This window comes from Bubalus bubalis, chromosome X (genome assembly GCF_019923935.1).
Source record: "Bubalus bubalis isolate 160015118507 breed Murrah chromosome X, NDDB_SH_1, whole genome shotgun sequence".
NCBI lineage: Eukaryota > Metazoa > Chordata > Mammalia > Artiodactyla > Bovidae > Bubalus > Bubalus bubalis.
The window spans coordinates 9,659,695-9,686,257 of record NC_059181.1 but is presented as its reverse complement, the minus strand read 5'-3'; the positions used below and the strand labels follow the sequence as shown (position 1 = coordinate 9,686,257).

General features: G+C 42.4%; 1 protein-coding gene, 2 long non-coding RNA genes and 1 other non-coding gene across 7 annotated transcripts in view; 2 read left to right on the top strand and 2 right to left on the bottom strand.

Annotated features, from left to right (window-relative positions):
* Window positions 1–6,898, top strand: part of LOC112582114 — a 74,628-nt gene extending 67,730 nt beyond the window's left edge. The window contains exon 3 of the long non-coding RNA XR_006548664.1: window positions 6,786–6,898. This is a non-coding gene — a long non-coding RNA (uncharacterized LOC112582114). The remainder of the gene's footprint in view (window positions 1–6,785) is intronic.
* Window positions 1–26,563, bottom strand: part of CA5B (carbonic anhydrase 5B) — a 103,191-nt gene that overhangs the window by 62,763 nt on the left and 13,865 nt on the right. The window lies entirely within an intron of this gene.
* On the bottom strand, window positions 2,127–2,198 carry TRNAS-GGA. Its single transcript has one exon. It is a non-coding gene; the product is annotated as a tRNA-Ser (tRNA).
* Window positions 11,765–26,022, top strand: LOC123331865. Its single transcript, XR_006548665.1, has 2 exons — window positions 11,765–11,887; window positions 25,859–26,022. It is a non-coding gene; the product is annotated as an uncharacterized LOC123331865 (long non-coding RNA).

Sequence of the window (26,563 nt, the reverse complement as noted above, 5' to 3'; positions counted from 1 at the left end):
ACTCAATATATTTTGGTTGAATTCAGCTTATTTTCAAAGTACATTTGTATCTGTTATGTGGTTATCAATGAAGCCAGTAAGAACTGTTACTTTTCCATTGCCTTCTTTTATGCTTAGAGATCATTTTAGTATGCCCAGGTAACTTTAAAAATCACTGCTTTGCTCCTCTGTTTCTATGAATATGTGTAAATTTTTCCTCTATTTCTCTGAATATGTGTATGTGTTTGTGTAAATTTGACAAAGATATCTCTATCTCTGTATATATATACTTACAAAAGAGTTGCAAAATAATACCGAACTCCTGTGTACCAGGGGCCCTCCACCTGGGGGGACTTCATCCTTCCATTGCTCCCAAGGATATGTGGAAATGTCTGGAGCATTTTGGTTTCACAGTTCGATATGCTACTGGCAAGAGTTATTTCGCTTAAAATGTTAATAGTACTGTGGTTGAGAAACTCTGCTCTAGACCCGTTTCCTAATGGGTTAAATCACCATGACAGATATATGAAAATTAAGAAATCAATGTGAATTCAATATTATTAAACTATGTAATTTTTTAATTTCCCTTTTTAAAAACCTGTGTCCTTTTTTTTCTGTTCCCAGAGCACCCCTTTTTAGTCTGATCCATTCTAGGACACCATCTGCAACTTGCTTTGTTTTTCATGACCTGGGCACTTTAGAAGCGATTTCTTAGTGTCTCTCACCTGCATATGGTACACACTACATCCAGATAGCACCTCCCGGTGGCCTATGGAAATGCGGTATGTCCTGGGGGGCATGCCGATCTGGAGATGCCCTGGCATTGAGTCAGTGGAGAGGAGAGATAATCAACGCGGTGCTGAGCTCAGGAGAGCCGCACATCAGGAGGAATTTCCCCCTCAAAATGTCAACGGCACCCTCACTGACGCACAAAGGTCCCAGTCCCTTGCTAGTAGGTGATGCAGAGTGAAATGCCTTGTCTCAAGTCTAGCAAAGGGCAGGTAGTAAACTTCAGAATAAAAGCTTGACTTATTGAATTGCAGCCCAGGACATTTGCTGCGTAACAGTAACGGTAACGGTCACCATTGAAAATGTTGGCTTTAACAAGTGTAGGAACAATTTTAATGATTCAGAAATCTTTATTTCTAAGTAGATAACAGCTTTTCCTTTTGTTTGCTGAGGTGCTGTGTAACAGCCTGAGTTGAGTCTGGTGAAAACTCTGAATGAAGAACTGGAATTCATGGGAAGGGACAGTGGAGTTTCCTGGTGATGGGGACAGAGGAAGCGTTTGTGGCCCCAGTGTGTGGATGGAGTTGTGTGCATCCCTTCTCCTGCCTTGTTTCTCTTCATAGCATGCCTCCCCACCTGCCAGTGTGCACATTTATTTATGTGTTTACCTTCTGTCTCTGCCCTCTTAGAAAACGCACTCCATGGGAGGGAGAAGGGACTTTGCTCTTTAGAGCTTATCTTCCAACTCTCTGAAGGGGAGTATTTTGAAATTCATGTTTGCACAGATTTAAAGATGCTTCAGATGGAACAATCTAGGCAAAGTGTCCAAATGACCCCTTACTTAGTTCTGGCCTCCTCTATTATGCCAGCTTGTTACTTTGTATTTACTTAATTGATACGAATAGCTGTGCTTAATGTGCCACTTCCATCTTTTTCACTGGACAGGATATTTTTGAGTTTTTTGGTTTAAAAAAAATGTAACTCTAGCTCAGTAGTTTTCAACTAGGGGTCATTTCTGTCCTTCAGGGAATGTTTGGCAATGTCTGGAGACATATTTGATTGTTATTACTGGAGGATGTCCTGCTGATACCTAGGCCATAGAGGCCTGGTTTGCTGCTAAACGTCCTGCAACCCACAGGGCGTGCACAGCACAAAATTATCTGGCCCAAATCCAGCCGCGGAGGAAACCCTGGGCTCTTTCCTTCCTTAAATCTGTGGGCTAGTCGTCCCTTGGTAGCAATACCATATTGACTTTGTCCCTTCCTCTTTTAGTGGACATTTGAAAGTGAAAGTGAAGTTGCTCAGCCGTGTCTGACTCTTTGCAACCCCATGGACTATAGCCTACAAGGCTCCTTCCTCCATGGGATTCTCCAGGCAAGGGTACTGGAGTGGGTTGCCATTTCCTTCTCCAGGGGATCTTCCCGACCCAGGGATCGAACCCGGGTCTCCTGCATTCCAGGCAGACGCTTTAACCTCTGAGCCACCAGGGAACATTTAGGTTCTTTCAGTTCTGTCAGCTGACTAAGGGGGCTGGCGAGAACCACCTCACCATCTATACGTGTGTTGGGGCGGGGAGGTGAGTGGAAGAGTGTTTCTGGTGGCCCCACTGTGTTCAAGGAAAAACTTCCAAATGCCGGTTAAGAAGAGCTGGACCCACTGATGCCCACAGCACTGCCTGGGATTCCAATTCTTTGCATCCTTCCCAGCATTTGATATTATTCACCTTTTTAAGTTTTGCCAACCTGCAGATGTTAAATGAAGAGCTCCTTTTTAAAATTGCATTGTCTGACTGTTACGTGCTGTGTGTTTAGTCGTGTCTGACTCTTTGCTACTCCATGGACTGTCACCCGCCAGGATCCTCTGTCCATGGGAATCTCCAGGCAAGAAATCTGGAGTGGGTTGCCATGCCTTCCTCCAGGGGATCTTCCCAATTCAGGGATTGAACCCAGGTCCCCTGCATTGCAGGTGGATGCTTTACTGTCTGAGCCACCAGAGAAGCCAAAGAGTACTGGAGTGGATAGCCTATCCCTTCTCCAGAGCATCCTGCCAACCTAGGAATTGAACTGGGTCTCCTGTTAATAAGGCCCCAAGCATGAGTCATTCGCATCCCAAGCATTCTACAAATTGGGGATTATGTTATTGGCCAGCAGACACCATTTCATTTTGTTCATCTGTGTCTTTGAAAATGGCATGTGTTGGGAGACCAGGCTTGACAGTTCCTGCCAGCAGAGGTCACTGTCCCTCAGTGATTCTCCACCAGTGTCATTCTGCACCATCCCCCACCCCTCATCCCCCTGGCAATATCTGGCAGTGACTGGAGACAGGTTTGATTTTCAAAGTAGGTTATGTGCTGTCACCTAGAGGAGAGGTACCAGAGAGTGAGTGAAAGTCACTCAGTCGTGTCCGCCTCCTTGCGACCGCATGGACTGTAGCCTGCCAGGCTCCTCTGCCCATGAAATTCTCCAGGCAGAATACTGGAGTGGGTAGCTGTTCCTTTCTCCAGTGGATCTTTCGAACCCAAGAATCGAACCCAGGTCTCCCGCATTGCAGGCAGATTCTTTACCAACTGAGCCACCAGGATTACCCAGAGGGGAGACACCAGGGTTTCTGCTAAAACCCTATGATGCCGAGCTCTGCACCCCACAGAGAATTGTCTGGCCCAGCAGAGCCAAGGTGGAGAAAACATACTGTGGATAAAATCCTAATATTTGAATCTTTGAAAGGAAGACAATGACAATCCTCATAGTAATAATGAAACTATTTTTATTATTATGTAAAAGAACAACCTTTAACCTCTATAAAGGCGATAGAGGGGAAAGCTCACCTTCCTGAGAAGGGTCTTCTTGGGGGAAAAGGCAGCAAGGAGTGAAGGCTTGGGAATTAGCGGTGCACCCTCAGTGTGGGCTCTGCAGGGTGGAGGGGTGGCTTGGGGGCTGGGCTGATGCGCTGGCTGGGGTGGAGGGAGGTGGCTTGGCTGTATATGTGACTCAGGCAGGGGTAGGGCAGGGCTCAGCTGGGTAAAAAGAACTGTGGGTGGGAGTTTCATGGGGATGTGGTGTCCAGGCCCTGGCTCTCTGGACACGAGGGGGCACATCAGGGGGCAGGAGGCCCAGGACAGAGTGCTGGTCTGCTCCCATCTCTGCAGGGAGGCTCTGTGACTCTGCCCTGGGGGTTGGGGGTGGCGGATGGGGGGAGTAGGGGCATGGGGGGTGCTGGGCTTGGAGCAAGGTAGGCTGCAGACAGGGAAGGCTCAGGCAGGGCCAGAAGTCTGGTTCTCAGACGCTGTTGCACCCGCAGCAGAAGCTGGTTCTCAGAGGCCCCGGCTTGGGCACAAAGGCAGGGACCACTCCGTTCCTACACACGGGCTGGAAGGCCGACAGCCTGGGCTCCGGGCTCTGCCTCCTTCTCTTGGTCTCAGAACAGTCAAAAACAAGCAAGGTTCGTCGAAGCTCCTTTTTCTTTCTGGCATCGAGGGAGTGGTCTCAGTCCGGTCTCATTGGCACAGAGGTCCGGTTGCTCCAGGCTGGGCAGACACCGGGCTGGGCAGACACGTGTAGACGTTGCCCGAGCGCTCAGGGACGGTGATCTGGATGGTCACCTTCCGTCTGCTGCGGCGGTGGCGGCGTTTCCGCGAGCGGGTCTTCCTGGAAGTCTTGCGATGGCGGCAAAAGCGCAGCCCCATGAAGTGGTGGAGGAGCAGCCAGCTGGGAAAGCTCCTCCACGCCTGGGACACCAAGGCCCTGCGGGTCGGACTACGGTATAAGGCGGGCGAGTGGTCCCGGAGCCGCCTGCCGCGGTCCCGGAGCGCGCGACGGACCAACAGGACTTGGCCTGGGCCCCGGCCAGGCGGGACGCGGGTGGCCCAGGGCCGTGGGAACCCGGGCTGCGCGTCCTTGTCTGTGCCCAGCCACCAGCCCAGGTACCTGCTCAGGAAGCTGCCCATGCTGGCTGGGCGGCGGGGTCGGATCTTTGAGCTGCTTTGGCTTCTGGACGTCCGAGGTCAGCAGACGTGAAGCGCAAGAGGCTCAGGCAACCGTTAGCATCAGTCTACAGGCTTGCGCTTGTGGCCTCGGGGTCCTCTAGGCTCGGGGTCCTGCGCACACTAGGACTGTGCCCCCGGACGCAGGACCTCAGTGGCTGCCCCTGCCCTCTGAGCAGAGTGGTTCCTCCAAGCTTCCGCTGCAGGCTCTGGATCTTGGCTCTGGGCAGATCAGCCTAGGAGTGCCTGAAATCCTTGTGCTTTATATTTGAAGGGACAAAAATGAAACAGTGTACAAGTTTTTGTATTCTTGTCTTTTGAAGTAAAACAGTGACTGAAAAGATGATGACTGGGCAATGTGAAGATATAGAAACAAAGAATAGCTTTTGGGCTAGGGAACTGGTAACAGTTTAGACTGTAATTTGGCTACGTAGCAGAATCACTTGACTCCCAGTTCCCTGAAAGATACAGATAAAGGCCTGAAACACATTGGTAAGTTGTTTTTATAGAAGGGTGACCCCCCACCCCTCAAGGCTTCCTAGGTGTCTCAGTGGTAAAAACAAAAGAACAAACAAAACAAAAAAAACCTCTGCCTGCCAGTGTAGGAGATGCAGGAAATTCAGGTTCGATCCCTGCATTGGGAAGGTCCCCTGCAGAAGGGAATGGCAAACCACTCCAGTATTCTTGCCTGGGAAATCCCATGGACAGAGGAGCCTGGTGGGGTGCGTTCCATGGGATCCCAGAATCAGACATGACTGAATGACTGAGCTGGCAAGAGCACAACTCCCTCCAGTTGAAGAAAACTGCTGATCACAAGAACGTAGATCCTAGACTGGTTGAAACTTGAAAATTTATGATGCTTGAAACTTCACCTTGATGCCACCAATCCAAGAACTGTTCACGAGGTGATCATACCCTGCTCCTTGAAAACTATAAAACTCCTCACTACTCTGTCCAGAGTGGGTCACACAATCTTTAGGGCATTAGCCCACTGTGGCCCCCTCTGCCTGGCAAAGCAGTAAAAGCTACTCTTCTATACTTCACCCAAAACTCTCTTTTGTTTCTGTTCGGCACTGTTGAACAGAGACCAAGTTGAGCAGCAAACACATAATCTGTACCAGGTCTTGAAAACTACAGAAAATTAACAGAAGGGCATTCTCTTTCAGTATGTACAAAAGAACACAATGCACTTGAATGCTCCTTTAAGGGAAAAGAGTGAATTTCCTTGTATCCATAGAGGCTGTGTGTTTCTTCTAGAATGGTTGCTAATGTCACTTTGGGAAATTTTATTCTTAAGAACTGGAGAAAGTTCTTAAGAACTTGGTTGGTTTAGTGTGGACTCTCCTGTAATTTTCTGACAATGTTGGTTTAGTGTGGACTCCTGTAATTTTCTACCTTCATGGATTTCATGCATTCATATATTGTCTCCAAACACTAATGCCATTTCTTTCTTGTGAAAGAAGAAATGATCCAGGTATACAGGGTAGAGTGAGGCACATTTCCAGTTTACACTTGGAAGCTGATACCTACAAAAACAGTGTTCAAAGCCTCTTGCAAACATTAGAGCCCCTCTGTCCAAAAATCTGTTATTTGGCCGACCTCAGTACTGGGGTAAGAGATGGGCAGAGACAGTGGCCAACAGAGGCAGCAAGTAGTGGATCAACAGATTTGTCTGGTTCTGAGAGGTGGAAGGCTGAATGAGGAGGACACTAGAAAGATCTTGATGAGGAAACAGAAAAGACTTCAGTATTAGGGAGGCCAGGCCAAGTGTCGAGGAAACGGATGCTGTCAGCTAACAGGTGATGGAGGTTGCAGTTCCTGCCGCCTTCCACTGAGTCATTCCTTTTGATTTTGGGGTTTGTTTTACTCTTGGTAATTTCCTATTTAAGAATGATCCCCAAGCCTATGATTTTGAAATAAAGGAAATTTCCTATATTATTTTATTGTTAATTGAGACATGTCTTCATAATAGTAGAAATGAGTTAGTGAATTCATAGCTAAGATACCTCTTAAGATGGTCATAACGCCGAAGTGGAATTACAATGCAATTTGGTATTTTTTGCTTATAATGTATATTTTTTCTTCTCATCATCTGCAGAATTTCCCATGTCCTGCTTTGCAATGTAACCCAGCGGGTGTCGTTCTGGTTTGTAGTTACCGATCCTTCAAGAAATCACACCCTTCCTGCTGTTGAGGTACAGTCAGCCATCAGGTAATCACTGCTAAGTATGCCTTCTCCTGGTAAATCAACTTGTTGATTAATTCAGCTGTTTTCATAGATTTTGTAGACTTCTCTCCGCTTCACAATGATTTGTTTATTAAGGTGTCAGTGATTTTGCTGTGGTGGGCCAGAGGCCACCAGCATGGAGTGGGCAGAGGTTCGGGATGCCAGTTAGCATCTTCCAGTGCCCAGGACAGCACTTGCCAGCAAAGAACTGTTCAACCCCAAGTGTCGGCCGTGCTGTGGTTGAGAAGCTCTGCTTTAAACATTAGCTAAGAAGGTTTCATTCTGTCTTCTTTTGGCAAAAACACCCTATAAGGCACTATTGAGTGACGGTTCATCACATGCATTCTTGAGCCTGAATGCTCGGGTTTTGAATAGTCGTTTTGCCTCTTGATAGCTATTAGAATACAGACAAGTTACTTCCCCTCTTTTTGCTTTCCTCTTATCATCTATAAAACAGAAATAATTATGGTACTCTCCTCTGGGAGTTGCTGAGTAGATTAAATGCAAAACGTCTTGAGGGGCAAGTCATACCTTTGACTTTTATTTAGAAGTCAAGAAAAATATTCACATTTCTTGGGTTTCTAAGGACTTACCTTCTTGAGTTAATGTACAGTCCTTACCTTAAAGCATACTTTTTGGGGTAAAAAAAGGTAAAATCTGGAGTCTTATATAAATGAAAACTGAATGCTATCAAAGAATTTGGGCTTTCCTGGTGGCTCAGGTGGTAAAGAATCCACCTACAATGTGGGAGACCTGGTTTGATCCCTGGGTTGGGAAGATCCCATGAAGAAGGCAACGGCTACCCATTCCAGTACTCTGGCCTGGAGCATTCCATGGACTATATACTCATGGGGTGGGAAAGAGTCAGACACTACTGAGTGACTTTCACTTTCACTTTCACTTTCTTCAAAGATTTTCTCTTATAAGTTAATGAGGGAACTAGTAAGATGTTAAACCATTTTAATGGAGACTTCAAGGCAGCATGCAAATATAGGAATTGAAGATTTGTGGTGTTTATTTATTAAAAGATACGCCAGTCTATCTGTTGGCAGTGCTCCACCAGACACAATTCACCTGATTTTCTGTGGACAAGAATCATTTACATTATATTAGTTTTCTCAAACTTACAAATCTGAAAAATAATTCAAAGACAGTAAAAGGTGGAAAGTGTTCAGAAGGGTAGACTGGCCAGACACTCAGTCATATTTTTCACCCATTTGAATTTTTACCCATTTTTTTCTGACAGTTCCCCTCCTCCTCTCCTTGGGATTAGAATAAACTTTCAAAAGTGAAATATATTTCTTTCTGCACAGAAGCAGAGGATACAGTTTTTTATTTCAATTAGTGTGCAATTTATGTGTGTCAAAACTTCAGATCCCACACATGATTGGTGTTGGGCAAATTGATTTAGAAATCAAGAAAGATGTACACATTTCTTGGGTTTCTAAGGATTTACCTTCTTGAGTTAATGTACAGTCCTTAGCTTTAAAAAGTACTTTTTAGGGAAAGAAGGGTAAAATCTTGACTCTCATATAAATGAAAAATAAATACTATCAAAGACTTTGGGCTTCCCTTGTGGCTCAGCTAGAGAATGAGTTCCCAATATAATCTTGATCCTGAGAAAGAAAGACTGAAACAAAGTTCACTCTCCTTACAAAGGGATTTACAGGTTATTGAAATGCACATTTTTCTCATTATATCTAGTGAAAGAACTCATTTGCTCTTTGTAAAACGTTAGCATTTAGGGTAGTCAGTGTATATTCCAATGCCAAATGTTTTTGTATGAACAACCATCTGTTTCCCTTGCTGAAGTGAAGGTATTGCGGCTCTGTACCAGTGGAAAATGGTTTAAGAAGAAGTTTGAATTAAATTATTTCTGCACTTTTGCCACTAAGACTACTGCTGAGAGCAACTACTTAGGGAGTAAAAATTAGGAATACTGTGTTTTGTGAGAAAAGGGATTTTATTCAAGCCCTGTGATCAGGGAGAACTCCAAGGAAAATGAGGGCACTGTGGTTAAACCAAGGCAATGGCACCCCACTCCAGTACTCTTGCCTGGAAGATCCCATGGACAGAGGAGCCTGGTAGGCTGCAATCCATGGGGTCGCTAAGAGTCGGGCACGACTGAGCGACTTCACTTTGACTTTTCACTTTCATGCATTGGAGAAGGCAATGGCAACCCACTGCAGTGTTCTTGCCTGGAGAATCCCAGGGACAGGGGAGCCTGGTGGGCTGCCGTCTATGGGGTCGCACAGAGTCGGACACGACTGAAGCGACTTAGCAGTGGTTAAACCAGGCTTCAGTTATTGTGAGGAGAAGGAGTGCTTAGGCTGAAGGTGGAGGATGGAGATGAATATGTTCACAACAAAATGTCTGTTTCAAAGGCCCCAGGAGGAAGGACTGTTTAGTGGATGATGGCCAGTAGAGTGGGAATTGATGTCAGGGTATGGATAGGGCTCATGGGGAGTGTATGAAATTAAAGGAAACAATACCAGGAAGGCAGGACAGAGTGAAAAGAAAGGAGATGGTACCTAGAAGGCGGCTAATAGGAATTTCAAGGCTGAAGAATCTATGTCATCGGGCAAAATGATACTAGTTCCACCTAGTGCTTGCTTAATATTTTCAGGTTCACGAGGCATATTCTGATGCATCTTTGGCTTTTAGTATCAACACCAGTCATTTCTGAATAATTATTACTATCCCTGCTTTATAAATGAGAAAATTGAGGCTCAGGGAGATTAATTGATTTTCCCAGGTCACCATGTGAGAAAAATAGAGTGACGACTTGAGGGCAGGCACAATGCCTTCGCAACCAGTGATCTGCTCCACCCCCCCCCCCCCCCATGGAGTATCCACACCTCTAGAATTAGGTGAGGGGATGAAAGATCAGTTCTAAGATGTCTGTTTTTTATCTGTTTTGAGGACCTGGCTTTATTCAAAGCCAATTTTGTCTAGAAAGTATCCATGTTGATTGACGCCTATTGGAGATTTCAGTGGTAGATGGAGATATAGTTTGTATTGAACTAGAACTTCTGACCAGCCTGACTGCTAAGCAAGAAAGTAGACAGAATGAGAACACAGAGCAGCTTTTCATTTTACCATTATCTGTTGGTAGGGGGGCTCGTCATTTTGTGGAAAGTTTTGTGTTATCAAAATTAGGTTACAAAAAAGAAATCGTTCCATCGTTTGATAAAAATTGCATTGAAATTGTCCTGTGCTGCAGATCACCTGGCTAGGATTCTCCTTCACATGAGTAATCATGCCACCCTGTAGATTTTCATTTGCTGAGGGTGGTCTTTCCTGACACCCTGGTACTGGTCTGCAGAGATTCTGAAGCTATTACTCTCGGGTTCAAGATGTGCACTCTCCAGTACAGAACTCAGCAGCCACACGTGGCTCTCAAGACCTCGAAATGTATCTAATCCAAGACTAGATATGCTCTGTCAAGTACACACCGAGTTTCAAGGACTGTGCCCAGAATAAAATGTGAACCAACTTACTATTGATTACATGTTGAAATGATATTTTCTTGGATATATTGGGCAAATATATATTATATTAAAGTCAGTTTTGCCTATTACTATTTTTTTAATGCAGCTCCTAGAAAATTTGACATCACCTAAGGTTCACATATTCTGATTTTCAGTTCTGCTCTAGAGGTTGTTGAAATCAGCTCGTCTAGTGTAAATTCAGAAAAGACCATACAGTATCTCCAAGAAATCGACCTAATTTGCAAATTCCAGCTAGAAATTTAGTTTGGGTCAAATAAGTTTTTGCTACCAACCCCTCCCTGACTGCTACCACCACCCAAAATGCAGGTTTTCCCCAGGGAGCATAACACATTTACCTTCGTGTTTTTCTAAACTTTTGCTCCTAAAGCACCATTTACTTGAGTCATATGGAACTACTTGCAGTTGACGAAACAAATCATACTGTATACCGGGTCTCCAGTTCCTGTGCGGACTACAGGTCTGAAGTGAGTACTCTGGGTCCGCAGTATTCCCACTTGTCCCTCAAAGCACAGCTCAAAACTTGTCTTCCTAGGAAACCAGCTCTGACTTCTTACTATGCTGACACCTCTGCTGTATTCCCACTGTGCCCATTTTTACCTCTTTCATAGAACTTTTTGTACGCACTGTGATTGTGGAGGGACTGGTGGGCTGTTGTTCTAGACTGTAAGCTACTGGGGTATTTTTTTATTTTTTTAACCGTTTGTATCTCTAGCACCTAGCAGAGGATTTGGTACTTAGCAGGTTTTCAGCAATTGTTTGTTGAATTGAATGGAAAAAAAGAGAAAAGATCAAACAGATGGATTCGCAGCTCCTCCTGGCTTCATGTTTTCTTTGTGCTCCTGATTTCCTTTTATTCTTATGTTTATCACCCACTTTTTACATATTAGTTTGGGTTTTCAGGCTGTTGGTGTTTATGTAAGCCACCTAAAGAGAGTTCCCTCATTTTAATCTAGATGCTACCTCTCAGGAAATAAAATGTGGTGGGCAGAGCTCAAAACTCAGGACTTCACGTGATTTCTAGAACATTCATGACAATGGAGGGCAGTAGTGCATAGACAAGCACCTCTCTGGCAGCCAGCACCGCCGCTTACGAGCAGAAAACCACAGCATGATTGCCCTCATCAGACTGTCTGTTCGACCTGGAGTCTTCTGCTGGGGAGATGCTCTGTTTACAGAGAGGGTGGTAATCCCGGGGACACAGGGCTCTACCTTTGGTTTCTAATGTTTCTTCTCTCTTGTTTGTTTTTAATCATCCTTGTATTTTAGAATGAATAGAAACCGGATCAACAATGCCTTCTTTTTGAATGACCAGACTCTGGAATTTTTAAGAATTCCTTCCACTCTTGCACCACCTACTGACCCATCTGTGCCCATCTGGATTATTATATTTGGTGTGATATTCTGCATCGTCCTTGTGGCAACCATGCTATTGATTTTTTCAGGAATCCGGCAACATAGAAGGTAAGATATTTATAAAGGGAGACACTGAAAGAGCATTTTCCTGTTTCCTCATGACTTGGAAAAATAAGGAGATGATTTTCCCCTACCTGAAGTGAATCCCTTATATTAAAAACTGAAAAAGTGGGCAATTTTCAAAATATCACTTATGCTTTTGTTTTTGGACACTTTTTGGAGTCCAGAGTCCCTTACTTAACTATTACTACTTCTGTTGCCATCTTTCTTTCTTTTCTACACCATGTGAATGTTTCATATCTGCTGCTGCTGCTAAATTGCTTCAGTCATGTCCGACTCTGTGCGACCCCATAGAGGGCAGCCCACCAGGCTCCCCCGTCCCTGGGATTCTCCAGGCAAGAGTACTGGAGTGGGTTGCCATTTCCTTCTCCAATGCAGGAAAGTGAAAAATGAAAGTGAAGTCGCTCAGTCGTGTCCGACTCCTAGCGACCCCATGGACTGTAGCCTACCAGGCTCCTCTGTCCATGGGATTTTCCAGGCAAGAGTACTGGAGTGGGGTGCCTGTACATCCCTCAAAATAAAAAACACATTTCCTTGTATCCAACAGATGTTCAAGAAACATAGAGTTAAATCGTATGAAGATGGCACTTAACCATTTAGGCGGAAAAAAACCCACTTTGAGTTGTTTGTATCCATGTGGTATACACCAACACCATGAGAGCATTTTGTTTGCTGTGTACACTTTGTCTTTCAAAGACACAAAGCCACAATTGCTATACATGGGATAACCTGAAAGAATTGCTGGTAGAATGTCCAGATTATATCAACATCGTCAAGGTACCAGTCTTCTACTGCTGTGCTGGAGGGCCAAGAAAAGTTCATTTACCAATACACTGATGTTCCACCTATATCCCACACAGTGGAAATGATGGAGTTGTACAGCTAGGCTCTCTTTAGCTATGGTAGAGTAGGACTCTCCCGTTTAATTTCCGAGCAATTTTCTCCCTCCCACCTGCTTTCTCTTCCTCCTTTCTCTCTCTTTCTCCCTTCCTTTCTTTGTATGTATTCACTTTCTCCTCTGACCTCTCCTTATTATTTTCTCCCACCTCTCTGTGAGGTTGTTACCTGGGCATTTTGATGGAATTACTGCTCCTTAAATTTAGCCAAATGGAAATTATTTCTTTGTTAATAGTTTTACAGAGGTATAATTTACACACCATAAACGCCATTCATTTTAAGCGTATAATCCAATGATTTTTAGTGAATTTATAGAGTTGTGTAACCATCACCACAATGTAATTTTAGAGGATTTCCATGACCCCAAAAGATCTCTTGGGCTAACTGAATTATTCAAAAATTTTCATACCTTGTATTTTTCTTGCATGTGTGTCTGAAAAGAAAAGTATTTTTTCAGATAATTTAGAAAATATAGAAAAGCAGAAGAAAATAAAAATTCTCTTTATTCCAGAACCTACAGAAATTCATTGCTATTCTGGTATATAGTTAGTCCTTCTGTCTACTTATCTGTCTGTTTATCCGTATCTTAGAAGGGAAGTTACAATTAAGGGATGCTGAGAAGTTGATTAGGGCTAGGGACAGAGCAGCTACATATTAATAATTTTAAAATAGTAGAAATCTCTTTTTATCTTCCTGATTTTAAAGAACTTGCCTGAATTTTTGACTTTTAAATTACCACATTAGATACCTATTTATGTGTAAGGGTAGGAAGCCAAGTAAAGCAATAAATAGGCCATTACATACTGGGATTGCAATGTGGGTTTTACTTTCCGTGTGTGTGTGTGGGGAGGTGAGGATTATGAAGAGGGAAGGGAATACAGTGATTGCTGCCTGAAGGTTTCATGCTGCTGCTGCTGCTGCTGCTGCTGCTAAGTCGCTTCAGTCATGTCCGACTCTGTGCGACCCCATAGACGGCAGCCCACCAGGCTCCCCTGTCCCTGGGATTCTCCAGGCAAGAACACTGGAGTGGGATGCCATTGCCTTCTCCATTCCATATCTAGAGTTGTTTTTAACATCTGGGTAATGATTTTTTACACTGGATATACAGAGCTTAGCAGGTTTCTCCGATAGGCAGAGTTAAACTTTGGTTTTCACCCACCTCCAAATACTAGTTCTTCCACTGTTGTTCTCCTACCCTCCCTGGCCTGCCTCTTCCAATACCTATAGCCACCATCTTGTATCAGATACTTTGTGATGTCTTTACATTCCCTCCCTTCGGACGCTTTTCCCTCGAGCCGTGTGATTTTATATAGACCCATCTTCTTCACAGTGGCCTTTGAATCATCTCCCTGTATCAGGATCACCTGGAACACTTGTTGAACATGTAGGTTCCTTTGCTCTACACAGAGCCACTAAAGTTCATTCTCTGAAGGAGATGCATTGTTTTAATTGAAACTTAGTTGATGTACAATTGAAAGAGATATGTTTTAATGAATATCCAGCTAGTTCACTTTTTTGAGGGCTTCCGATTTAACTACTTACATTTCGATTACCACTCAGGAGTTCATTTAGCTGAATTCTGGGGCACATGCAAGCTTTGCTCACTAATTTATTGATATTACTTCCAGAGAGAGTTTCAGAGTGGTGAAAGAGTTACTAAGGTAGGGAGGAAACAAAGCTTTCACAATGGAAGGAGAAAATAATCTTGTTTACAAGCACCTCTGATTCAGAGGGCAAGTGGAGAGAGTCCTCAGCTCTACTTTGATGCTTCTAAACCTTCCCTTCTGACACCAAGGAAGAGGAATTCTGTGAAGTGGGCATCACAGGGATACACATTGGTTTTCAAAAGTGTTGGTGCCCACACGGGACATGCAGGTTGTGTTTGGCCAAGTTTGTGTTCGAGTAAATGTTTCTGCTGAGATTTTCCACTTTCCATATGGTTCACGCTGGTTATTAGCAGAAGGTAATCATTTTAAATTTGCAGCTTTGCAATTGTTTTTCACAAATGGTCAGTGAAATGCTATGGAATAAATGTGATCTATGTCTAGTCCCTGAATTAAACTTAGGAATAAGATCAAGTTGTAATTGCTTGATTTTCTTGCTCTTGGCATGACATGTAATGCTGAGAGACTTGATCCAAATTATTTTGTTTTCTTTTGCTTTCTAGAATATTGGAAAAATTTTGTTGCGATATTTGCATGCCTGTGTTTAATAGCTTTAAGTTTTATATTAATCCTGAAATGCTAGGATTCCGTGCTTTCTAGCAGTTGTAACTTTCATGAATTCACTTCATCCACTTGTTTTCCAATTTCCTCACTAGTATGCTATGGTATAGCTGGTGGAAGGATGGGCTTTGGAGATGGACTACTTGGATTCAAAGTATTTATTGGCTAGACTCTGCTCTTGGATGTAATGCATTAACTGTATGGCTATCAAGAAGCACAGGCAGTGAGTCAGGGAAGCCAAGCTGAAGAGAACATGGTTTGTGGTGCTGGAGTCAAGTTGGTTAAATGTTTCTTTACTATCTGTGCATAGATAACTTTGCTCGAGGGACAGTGAGGTGTGTTAGAAAGAATTAATTTGTTGGAATCAAAAGTTATTAGAGTAGCATTCTTGAAGGAGTGCCTGGCACACAGCAAGTGCTGAGTAAGTGTTAGCTCTTAGCGTTATTTTATTATCCTGCTATTGCTGGTCTTTCAGTTCATTTGTACTGGGATCAGCTATCTTCCTTCTGAGCAAACTCTCCAGTAATATAATAATTGGGCATGTAGCATCATAATCTGTTGCTTGGGAGAAGTGACCCTGTTGCTACAAGCTTGCCTTCACAAATTTAGTTCATGTTCAAACGAGGAAAACAGATGGAGAAATCTCCTGTGTCAACCTGGAGAGCATCAATAATTAGTAAATAGAGACAGGACAGTCATGATAACCTTCTGAAGAAAAATTGATTTGTTAGGTTTTCCACTTGATATGGAAGAATTTTGCTGGGTTTCTCTTGGGACAAGTATTGCTTCAAAAGTGGGGAGAGGGTGCAGTTTGAAGTGGGAGGAGCTCTGATCTTTGTGATGAAACTTTTGTCTGTTTGTCGAAAAGATAGAAGTTGCCCTCAAAAGCCTTTAGTGTTGAGGAAGACACAGATTTGTTCAAGAATGCAATCGACAGGTTAGATAGTAATGAACATAGTTTGTGTGATAGAACACCTTAAACCTAGAGGCTCAGGAGGGGCCACAGGGTCATCTGAATCACCCTTCTACTTCTACAGAGAAGAGTGCCAGTGTCATCGAAGACATGTGCACCTTTTAAGTTACCTTTGGGAAAATTCTCAGGTGAAGCTTTAACTCTTCTGTTGGCCGTGTCAATAACAGCATTCCACTGATTGTTCAGAACCTCTGGGTGGAAAGTGTGCAGTTACTGTGGCCCAAACTGGGTGAACTCAAATACTAGCTATACCTGTTAGCTGAGCGAGGTTTGTTGCATCATCAAATTTCTCCATCTGTACGAGGGAGGTAATGTCTCACAGGGCTTCCGTGAAGACTGGGTGAGAGAAATGTGTATCAAGTATAATATGTACTAAATAAATAGTAATTATGATCCAAGATGAGCTTAACCCATTTCTGTGATTAAAGAATGCTGGAAAAGATCACTTTTCCATCCAGATATTGCCACAGTAGTGCAGAAGAAGCTTCTCCAATTCATTGGCCTATTGCCTGAGATTTTATTAGTTAACAAACACCTATTTTAAAAAGCCAGAGGCCTTGTTAGGTCAGCTGTTTACTGTAATAGTGGTGAACTGGCTAATCAGCCTTCTCTCTAAAAAACCAATACCCTGATTCATAGCATTTGCTGATTTCCTATCCACTCTGAAATTTCTGAATATTTAACAGTCTCCTCTTGCAAGCCTGAACCAGCAGGTTTCAGCATGTCATCACAACTGCTGCCTCTTCGGGAAGTAAATTTGAGGAGATTGCTTCCTTTCTCTATTACCATCTAGTTGAGAACAGCAGTTTGTGAGATAAGAGGTTTGTGGAAGGAAAAGAGTTAGAAAAGTGATTTTTTTCTTTTAGAGAACGATTAGGAAGTTGGGCAGGTGGAAAGGCAACTAAGACAAACTGCATATACTTGGCAATGACATCTGTACTAGATCTGTGTCTAGCCCCAGGCTGGAAGTGGGTATTTTAGCTCTTTGGTCAGCTTTATGATAATGGCGATGATGAGGGTGGTGACAGTGATGGGGGATGATGGCGATGGCTTTAATGGTGGGAATGATGTGATAATGGGAATGATGATGAAGTTGATGAGGTGATGTGTGTTTTAGTTGAAAAAACACTGGATCGATACTCTTGGTTTTGGGTCCCAGTCTTAGGCCCTAGCATTTATTGGCTGAGTGCCTTGGTGCAGTCACATACAGAAAATGAGGATAGTATTTTCTTAAATAGTGATGCTGATGGGAAGACAAAATTAGAGAATACACACAAGTGCTTTAGACACTGGGGAATGCTGTATCAGTGTAAAGAAGCATCACCATCAAAAAGGAGTTACAAAGTGCTAATTCTATGCAACCTGGCATTTGGGGCTATAAAAGGAAAGTCACAGACACAGCGCAATTTCAGACTTGTATGTATGTATTAGAATTGATTCATGAATCTTTTATATAAATGGACTGTTGTAATGTTGTTATCTTAGGAAGGGACCTTAAACAATGATCTGTATCCATTTCTCCAGATGCCAAGGCCCAGAGAGGTAAAAATATCTTATTCCATTCCTTTATTGACCATGCGTTCTGTGATAGGAACTCTAGAATGTATTGTGGAAGAGATGTACAGAGATAACATGGGTGGCCCTTGCCTATAAGGAGATGATAATCTTGTAGTTGTAACAAAGCCAGGTCAAGGACTCAGGACACTGAACCCTAGTTAATGTTTACAGTTGACTAGTGAGTGAAGTGAGTGAAATTCACTCAGTCGTGTCCGATTCTTTGCGACCTCATGGACTATACAGTCCATGGAATTCTCCAGGCCAGAATACTGGAGTGAGTACCATTTCCTTTCTCCACGACAGTTGACTGCTGCTGCTGCTGCTGCTGCTGCTAAGTCGCTTCAGTCGTGTCCGACTCTGTGTGACCCCACAGACGGCAGCCCATCAGGCTCCCCCGTCCCTGGGATTCTCCAGGCAAGAACACTGGAGTGGGTTGCCATTTCCTTCTCCAATGCATGAAAGTGAAAAGTCAAAGTGAAGTCACTCAGTCGTGTCTGACTCTTAGCGACCCCATGGACGGCAGCCCACCAGGCTCCTCCGTCCATGGGATTTTCCAGGCAAGAGTACTGGAATGGGGTGCCATTGCCTTCTCCGTGACAGTTGACTAGTCACTAGTAAATTCACTTGATTTCCTTCTGGCTATATTTCTCTTCCCATAAGGTCAATAGTAAAGAAAAGTGCATTTGAGTTTCTATGAAGTTTTTCACTTAAGGGGCTGGGGCTCAGCCAACGTTTTCACATACTGAAACTTCAGTTTCTTATAAAGTCTCAGTCAAATGAGTGAACTGTCTTGGAAATAGAAATGTAAATGAACTGAGAAATGTTAGAGCTAATAATTGTTTTACTTTGCTGATCTTAAGTGTACACACTCAATAGGAATCAAATATGTGTTTTGAACAAAGTCTGGGAAGATGAAGTCAGTCCCAGGTCCACTCCTTTCACCAGTCTTGTCCCATCCTGAAAGATAAGTTCTTCTCCATGTTTGAGTCTCAGTTACTTCATTTGAAGAACAGAGATGATAATAAAATCTACATAGTATTACAGTAGGCATTAGATAAGATGATGTATACAAAGCAGTCGTCTGTGTAATAGACACTAATTCTTACTGTTTCTGCTATCACATGGCAGATAAAAAAGAGACCAGTTAGAAAGTAAGGGCATCAGTATTTAAACCAGATGTCCTTGATGCCAAAGCCTACCAGTCTCACTATGCTGCAACGCCCACTAAAATTGTTCCAGCAATTCTGCAGTTTCTCCAGGGCTAATCTACACTGATTAGACAACGGTTGCAATTCCCCAATCATCAACTCTGTCCCGTCTTGAAATCATATTTGTGTGTCTTTTGTTGTTTATCTGGCTGTTCTTGAGCCTTGGCTTTTCAACTTTATCTTCTTTGAAGGGAGACAGAAATACTCTTTCTGGTTTTAGCTGCCACTAGTTTATCTTGCGGAGAAGGCAATGGCACCCCACTCCAGTACTCTCGCCTGGAAAATCCCATGGCCTGAGGAGCCTAGTAGGCTGCAGTCCATGGGGTTGCAAAGAGTCGGACACGACTGAGTGACTTCACTTTCGCTTTTCACTTTCATGCATTGGAGAAGGAAATGGCAACCCACTCCAGTATTCTTGCCTGGAGAATCCCAGGGACAGGGGAGCCTGGTGGGCTGCCATCTATGGGGTCGCAGAGTTGGACACGACTGACGCGACTTAGCAGCAGCAGTTTATCTTGAGCAAACTCTGTTCCTCAACACCCCCTTGCCACGTGGGCCACCCAATACAAGCAGACCTCCTTTTCTTGTGCTTCACTTTATTGTGTGTTTTTTACAAATTGAGGTTTTATGGGAGTTTTTTACAGATTGAAGTTTTATGGCAGCCCGCATCAAGCACGTCTATCAGCACCATTTTTCCAACAGCATTTGTTCACTTTGTGTCTCTGTGTCACATTTGGTAATTCTTGCAATGTGTCAGTCATTTTCATTATTTTTTTATTTGTTATGGTGATCTGTGATCAGTGATCTTTGATGTTACTGTTGGAATTTGGGGTGTGAGCTCCATAGACCATGCCCATATAAGATGACAAACTTAATGGTGAATATTGTGTGTTCTGACTGCTCCACCAACCAGCTTTTACCCATCTCTCTCCCTCTCCTCAGGCCTATTTCCTGAGACAAGACTATTGACATCAGGCTAATTAATAACCCTACAGTGGCTTCTAAGTGTTCAAGTGAAAGAAAGAGTCATGTATCTCACTTTAAATCAAAAGCTAGAAATGATTGAGCTTAGTGAGGAAAGCATGTTGAAAGCTGAGACAGGCTGAAAGCTAGGCCTCTTACACCAGTTAGGCAAGTTGTGAATGTGAGGGAAAAGTTCTTGAAGGAAATAAAAAGTGCTAATTCAGTGAATACACAAGTGATAAGAAAGTGAAACAGCTTTATTGCTGATGTGGAGAAAGTTTCAGTGGTCTGGATAGAATATCAAACCAGCCACAGCATTCCCTTAAACCAAAGCCTAATCCAAGCAAGGCCCTGATTCTAATTTGTGGAGGCTGAGAGAGGTGAGGAAGCTACAGAAGGAAGGTCTGAAATTAGCAGAGGTTGGTTCATGAGGTTTGAGGACAGAAGCCGTATGTGTGACATAAAAGTGCAAAGTGAAGGAGCAAATGCTGATGTAGAAGCTATAGCAAGTTCTCCAGAAGACCTAAGGTAATTAATGATGGTGGCTATGCTAAACAACAGATTTATTAGTGTAGATGCAACAGCCTTTTATTGGAAGAACATGCCACCCAGGACTTCCATAGCTAGAGAGGAGTGAGTCCCTGCCTTCAAAGTTTCAGAGCACAGACTGACTTTCTTGTTAGTAGCTAATTAACTGGTGACAAAGTTGAAGCCAGTGCTCATTTATCATTCTGAAAATTCCAAGGCCCTTAGAACAAAGCCTGCATAATAGCACATCTTTTTACAACATGGTTCACTGGATGTTTTTTTAAGCCTAGAGGCCTACTGCTCAGGAAAAGATTCCTTTCAAAATATTACTGCCCATTGACAATGCACCTGGTCACCCAAGAGATCTGATGGAGATATATAACAAGATCAGTGTTGCTAACAAAGCATCCATTCTGCAGCCCATGGATCAAGGAGTAATTTAGACTTTCAAGTCGTATTATTTAAGAAATACACTTCATCAGGCTAGAGCTGCCATAGTGATTGCTCTGGTGGATCTGGGCATAGTCATTCAAAACCTTCTGGGAAGGAGTCACCATTTAGATGCCATTAAGAACATTCATGATTCATAGGAAGAAGTCCAAATATCAACATTCACAGGAATTTGGAAGAAGTTGATTCCAATCATTAGGGATAACTTTGAGAGGTTCTTTGCTTAAGTGGAGGAAGCAGCTGCAGATGTGGTAGAAAAAGCAAGAGAACTAGAATCAAAAGGTGACAAAGGAGGCTTTGAAGAACTGCCTCACCATTTGTGTGTGTTTCTGGTGGCCCTAGTATGTTCAAGGAAACACTTCCAAATGCTGCTTTAGAAGGGCTGGACCCTCTGATACTCACAACACTGTCTTGGATTCCAATTCTATGCATCCTTCCCAACAAAGACCCTCCAACAATCCATGGTTTTCTGCTAGTGAGCTAGAGGTACTTATAAATGAGTCACTCACATGCTTTTACTGGTAAATCAACATGTTGATTAATTAAATCCAATTTCTTAGACTTAGGTTTCTTTCAGGCACCGAGAGGTAAAGGATTTCATTGGTCAGTTAATATTGGAGATGAGCATATATCAGTGGTGCTCAACCAGGGTTGAGTTTGCAGTGGACATTAAAGAAAGCCTGCAGACATTTTTGGTTGTCAGTACTTGGGGCTATTACTGGCATCCAGTGAGTAGAGGCCAGGGATGCTGCTAAACATCTTACAGTGCACAGCCTCCCATAATGTTACTGTTGGTATATTTATTGGGACCACATAAAATTAATGGAAAGCAATTTATCAAGAATAAGCATTTAAGGAGAAGTGACATCAAAGGCGTCTTTATGATGTCTTCCTATTCAATAAAATGGTATGGATTGTATTAGTTCAAGTTTTTTTGTGTGCCTTAGGAATGTTTTACAGTTGTTTTGGTTAACATTTTATGTTAAAATCATTGCAAGGTATTTTAGTTTTTTAGTTTGCATTGTAAGTAGGGTTCTTTCTTCCATTATGTCTTCTGTGATTTTATATGTCAAAGGAATTGACTTCTATAAATTAATATGGCACTCCACTAATTTTTTTGTAATTTCCTTTATATTTTTTGATCTAATTTTATTGGCTACTACCAGAATTTAATTCAATTTAATATTTAGTATGCTAATAATAGTGTCGTTAGTAGATATCCTTTCCACATTAGGCATACTATTTACTTTTGAGCTGATATTAATCTACTTTATTAGGTTAGGGAGTTCTTTCATTTCTGTTTTATTTTTAAAACAATAGATGGTGATTTTGTTGAATGTGTTCTTGGAATCTCCAAATACATGTCCAAACTGAGACAAGGTGTTAGCATATTTTTTTTTAAATGTATAAGCATTATGGCACCCCACTCCAGTACTCTTGCCTGGAAAATCCCATGGACGGAGGAGCCTGGTAGGCTGCAGTCCATGGGGTCGCTAAGAGTCAGACACGACTGAGCGACTTCACTTTCACTTTTCACTTTCATGCATTGGAGAAGGAAATGGCAACCCACTCCAATGTTCTTGCCTGGAGAATCCCAGGGATGGGGGAGCCTGGTGGGCTGCAGTCTATGGGGTCGCACAGAGTTGGACACGACTGAAGCAACTTAGCAGCAGAAGCATTATAAGATGTTAAAAAGTGATGTCAAAGTTTGAGCCCAGCCTTGTGTTAAAGGGGCAGACTAGAATTTCTTAATATAGAAATGTAAGAACATACCTGTTCATGATCTACCTCTTATGGCCTGCTTCCAGGTGACAGATTCTGAGAGTGGCAGGTTAGTCAGGGACCCTGAATAGGTCCCGTAATCCAGGCAGGTGAGCATCAGGCAGGAAGAATCAAATAATCCACAAGGGCATGTCTTTGTGGTGAAAACCACTCAGGAACTGGATGATGAGGTGATGGTACCAGGGGAATCTGGGGAACCAGCAGTGGTCCAGAGAAGCTCCAGTTACCTCCGGACACCTTAGGACAGCATCATGCCCATGCTTTGCTCCTGTAATTAACTACATATCTTTCTTTTTAAAGTTTAGATATAACTGACTTTTTTAAAAAAAATTGAGACATAACTGACACTTGTATAGTCCTCAGTGGGAGGCGTTATGTGGTAGCTGGTGCATAAATAAGGCCTCTTTTTCAAGAGAAACTAATGGAATTCTCATTTCTAAAATGCAATGTAAATTAATCTTTGGGGTGGACAGAGGTATCCACCCTGAAAGATGTGGGCAATTGTTCTGTAAAGCTGGACAAACCAAGTGTCTATCAAACTTTTCTCTGCTCCCCGCCGGTGGGAGGGTAGCTAGACTCCAGAAGGCTGCCCTGAGGGTTTGCACAAGGACTGAGAAGGAGCAGGGGTTGGGGCCAAGAAGGGGACTCATTATGCTCCTGAGTCCCTGAGTGCTCAGTGGCATGGCAGCCAAAGCAGAGCCATCCGTGCCCACTGACAGGATCACTTCTGTCCCCTGCAGAGTGTCCCAGGGCCAGGGGCTCTCTCAACAGGAGCATCATAAATGGCAAGTTGTCTTAAGGGGCAACTTTCAAAGAGAACTTCAGTTACACTGTGGTGAGTTACATTTCCCAATTCAAAGTGTGCTGTTATTGTCTCCACTCAGAGATTGAAACATAAAGTATATCTCAAGTGATTTAGAGGGGAAAAATTACCTTGTGCTTAATTGATGGCAAAATACTCAGTTTCTGTAGCTCTTTATGATGTTTGCCTAACTAAAGAACAATGAATGAGAAAATATTAAAAACAACTGACATCTCACTCTAGAATTGTAACAGAATGTAAATTAAAATCAGATTGGTGATTACCTAAAAGCAATCCACAATACTGGAACTGCAATTAAATTGATAATTTCTTTATTTTTTTACATTTTATATTATTTTTTTAAACTTTTTATTTTGTACTGGAGTATAGCCAGTTAACAATGTTGTGAGAGTTTCAGGTGCACATCAAAGGGACTCAGCCATACAATTCAGAATGTTATAAACATCACTGAATGAAAGTAGACAAAACAAATGAGCAGGCTGTTTGTTGATAGGCTGGAACCCATCGTCTGGGAAAAGGAAAAGGTGTCCTTTTACTCCTTCAGCTTCCTTCTCGGGGTCTCACTGGTGCTTGGCACACAGGGGCTCTGGAGGCGGAAGCTCTCAGGGCAAACCAGAGCATAGTAAGGCGCAGCTTTCAGTTCAGGCCCCTGAGTCCTGAGAAGCCTTAGTGCAATAACCATGTTTTCCAGTTTCCATATTTTATGCTTTGATAGCTGAGGTCTTGCTAATGCTAGAGGGATCGCCTCTCCCAGAGTTAGTCAATTGCTAGAGAGAACAACAGGGAGCATACCTTTCATATGCAAACCAGCCAATCAGACCCGAACTACTTCCTTTTTGGGGTTCTTACACTGTAAGTCACTATTCCTTTGCCCTAATAACCCCAGGGCCACATACCAGACAACTAGGGAAAGCCTCTATGCCCAGAGCCTGCTGAAATTATCCAAAGTGGCCAATCCTAAGCCTGCTTATGTTGTCTTACCCATTCCTTTCCATGGAAACCACAACAGAAGTTCTGTCCATGTATTCCCCTGCTCTCTCTGCCTCCTGACCACCCCTGGAGATTCCCCATGTGTCCCCACATGGCATGCCATGTCTCTTCTTTTCAGGTATTTGTGAGTATAATAAAATTCTTCCTCCATGATAGCCATTTCCATGTCTGTGTGTTTTACCATACCTGATTAAAATAAAACCTGGGTACCCTTTAAACACTCAGTATCCACAGTGGACTAAGGCAGGGAGCTTGCAGGAGGCCTGCACCTGTGGAACCTGTAGGAGCTCAGAGATCCTGTGTAGAGTATGGTCCGTAGAGCTCCAGTCCACTTCTCCAGTTGCTGAGTGACCTGGCAGGAAAACACTTAACTTCACTGAGCTTTACTTTCTTCATCTAAAACATGGAGATGAGGGTCTGCCAGAGAGCCTTCTATGGGAGATAAACGAAGCACTCAGCAACTGTCGTAAATGTTAGTTCCCTTCCTGATCATTTCTCATAGTTGTTTGCCTTTATCTTTTTACTCCATTTAAAATATATTCTTAACAAATTTAACATTTTAACTGGTATTATTATCTCCTTTTATCCTTTTATACCAGTGCTTAAAAACAGAAATATAATGCAAACCACAGAGGTAATTTTCAAGTTTCTAGAAGTCGTACTAAAAAAGTTAAAAAAGAAACAAAACACAGGTGAACTTAATTTTAATACATATAGCACATGTGAATTTGTATGCTAAATTTTTATCAGAAATACTTGATTTGTATATTTTACACTTGAGTTGTATATTTTACACTTGAAAATGTATGTAACATACCCAAGCTGTTCCAGACATTTTAAACTTTTCCAATAACTGAATTGTCAGTTCCTAAATTTAAATGACAATTGATTAAAATAAAATTTAAAATTCATTTCCTCACTTATAGTAGCCACATTTTAAGTGCTCAACAGCCATACATGACCTGTGGCTACCATATTGGACAGCCTAGTTTTATACCATTTGAAATATATTCTTAACAATCTTTTAACCATTGTTTATCATATCAATGTATTGATCCCCATATTCTTAAAGTAAATAACAATATTCTAATGTTTTATCTTTTCATTCTAGAATGCAACACATCATTTAAACTTGGTAAGATTTTTTTTACCTTTAAAAATATTCCTACCATAGCCAAACCATCTTCTTCCAGTTGCTGCACCCTCAAACCTTTCAAATTGGATTGCATTCTGATGTGCCAAGTGCAGCTGAAACACCATTAAACGAATTAGTGCCTGATCATATAGGATCACTCCAAAATAAGTTGGTAGCCTTATTCAGCCTATACTATTTAAACATGTTTCCTCACCTAAAATAAAGCCACTGGTAAAAACATGACAATATGATGCAAAATGAGATAGAAACAAAGAATAGGAAGAAACTTATGCAATTAATGAAGCAGCAATTAATATTACTTTGAATAAAGGATTTATCTGGGGAGAAACATTTTAAAAATTTTATAGTAAAATGAGTAACATTTCAGTGAGGGATCAATATTTATTCATTCTCATCTTGATCTGCAGGAAATACTAAAATCCAAAACTCATTTGCATCAAAAGGAGAGAAGATGCTTGTCTTGAGACAAACAGATTCTTCCTATGGGAATCAGACAGGAATTGAAGACACATTCCTTTTTTGAGGCATAACCAGTTGAAATGTGTTTCTATTTTTAATGTAACATTTAAAATTAAATTAGCAGAAAAGTTTTAAGAAGAAATTTTATTTTCTTACATGCTCCCGATTTTTCCCTACAAATTATCCGTTGTCCATCATTCATGAACTTTCTGGCATTGCCACCCCAGAGACTCCCAAGTGAGACACCACAAGATCACGGTTAACTTTGCCTTCTTCTCATTTGAAGAAGACTCCAAGTTCTTTTATTTTTATTTGTTGCTTTTATTTTTAAAATGCTTGTTAAAACTTGCTTTCTCTCCTTTGATTGCCACAGGCTCCCATCATCTCCCATGTAGATTAATCTTGTACTGTTGCCTGGGTTAACCTCAAAAAAATGAAGCAACTGACCAATTATTTAGATGATACCATACTATACCATTCTTTTGTTTAAAAATAACCAGTGTTATTTTTAGGCAGTCAGAAGACTGCCTTACATCTACCCTCTTAATCTTCAGTGGTCACTATTCTTCCTGCTTATCCCCACAGCATACACTCTCATGTTGGCCACATTGGGTTTTGGACACTTTCTAACATCTGTTTCTGCACATGATTTT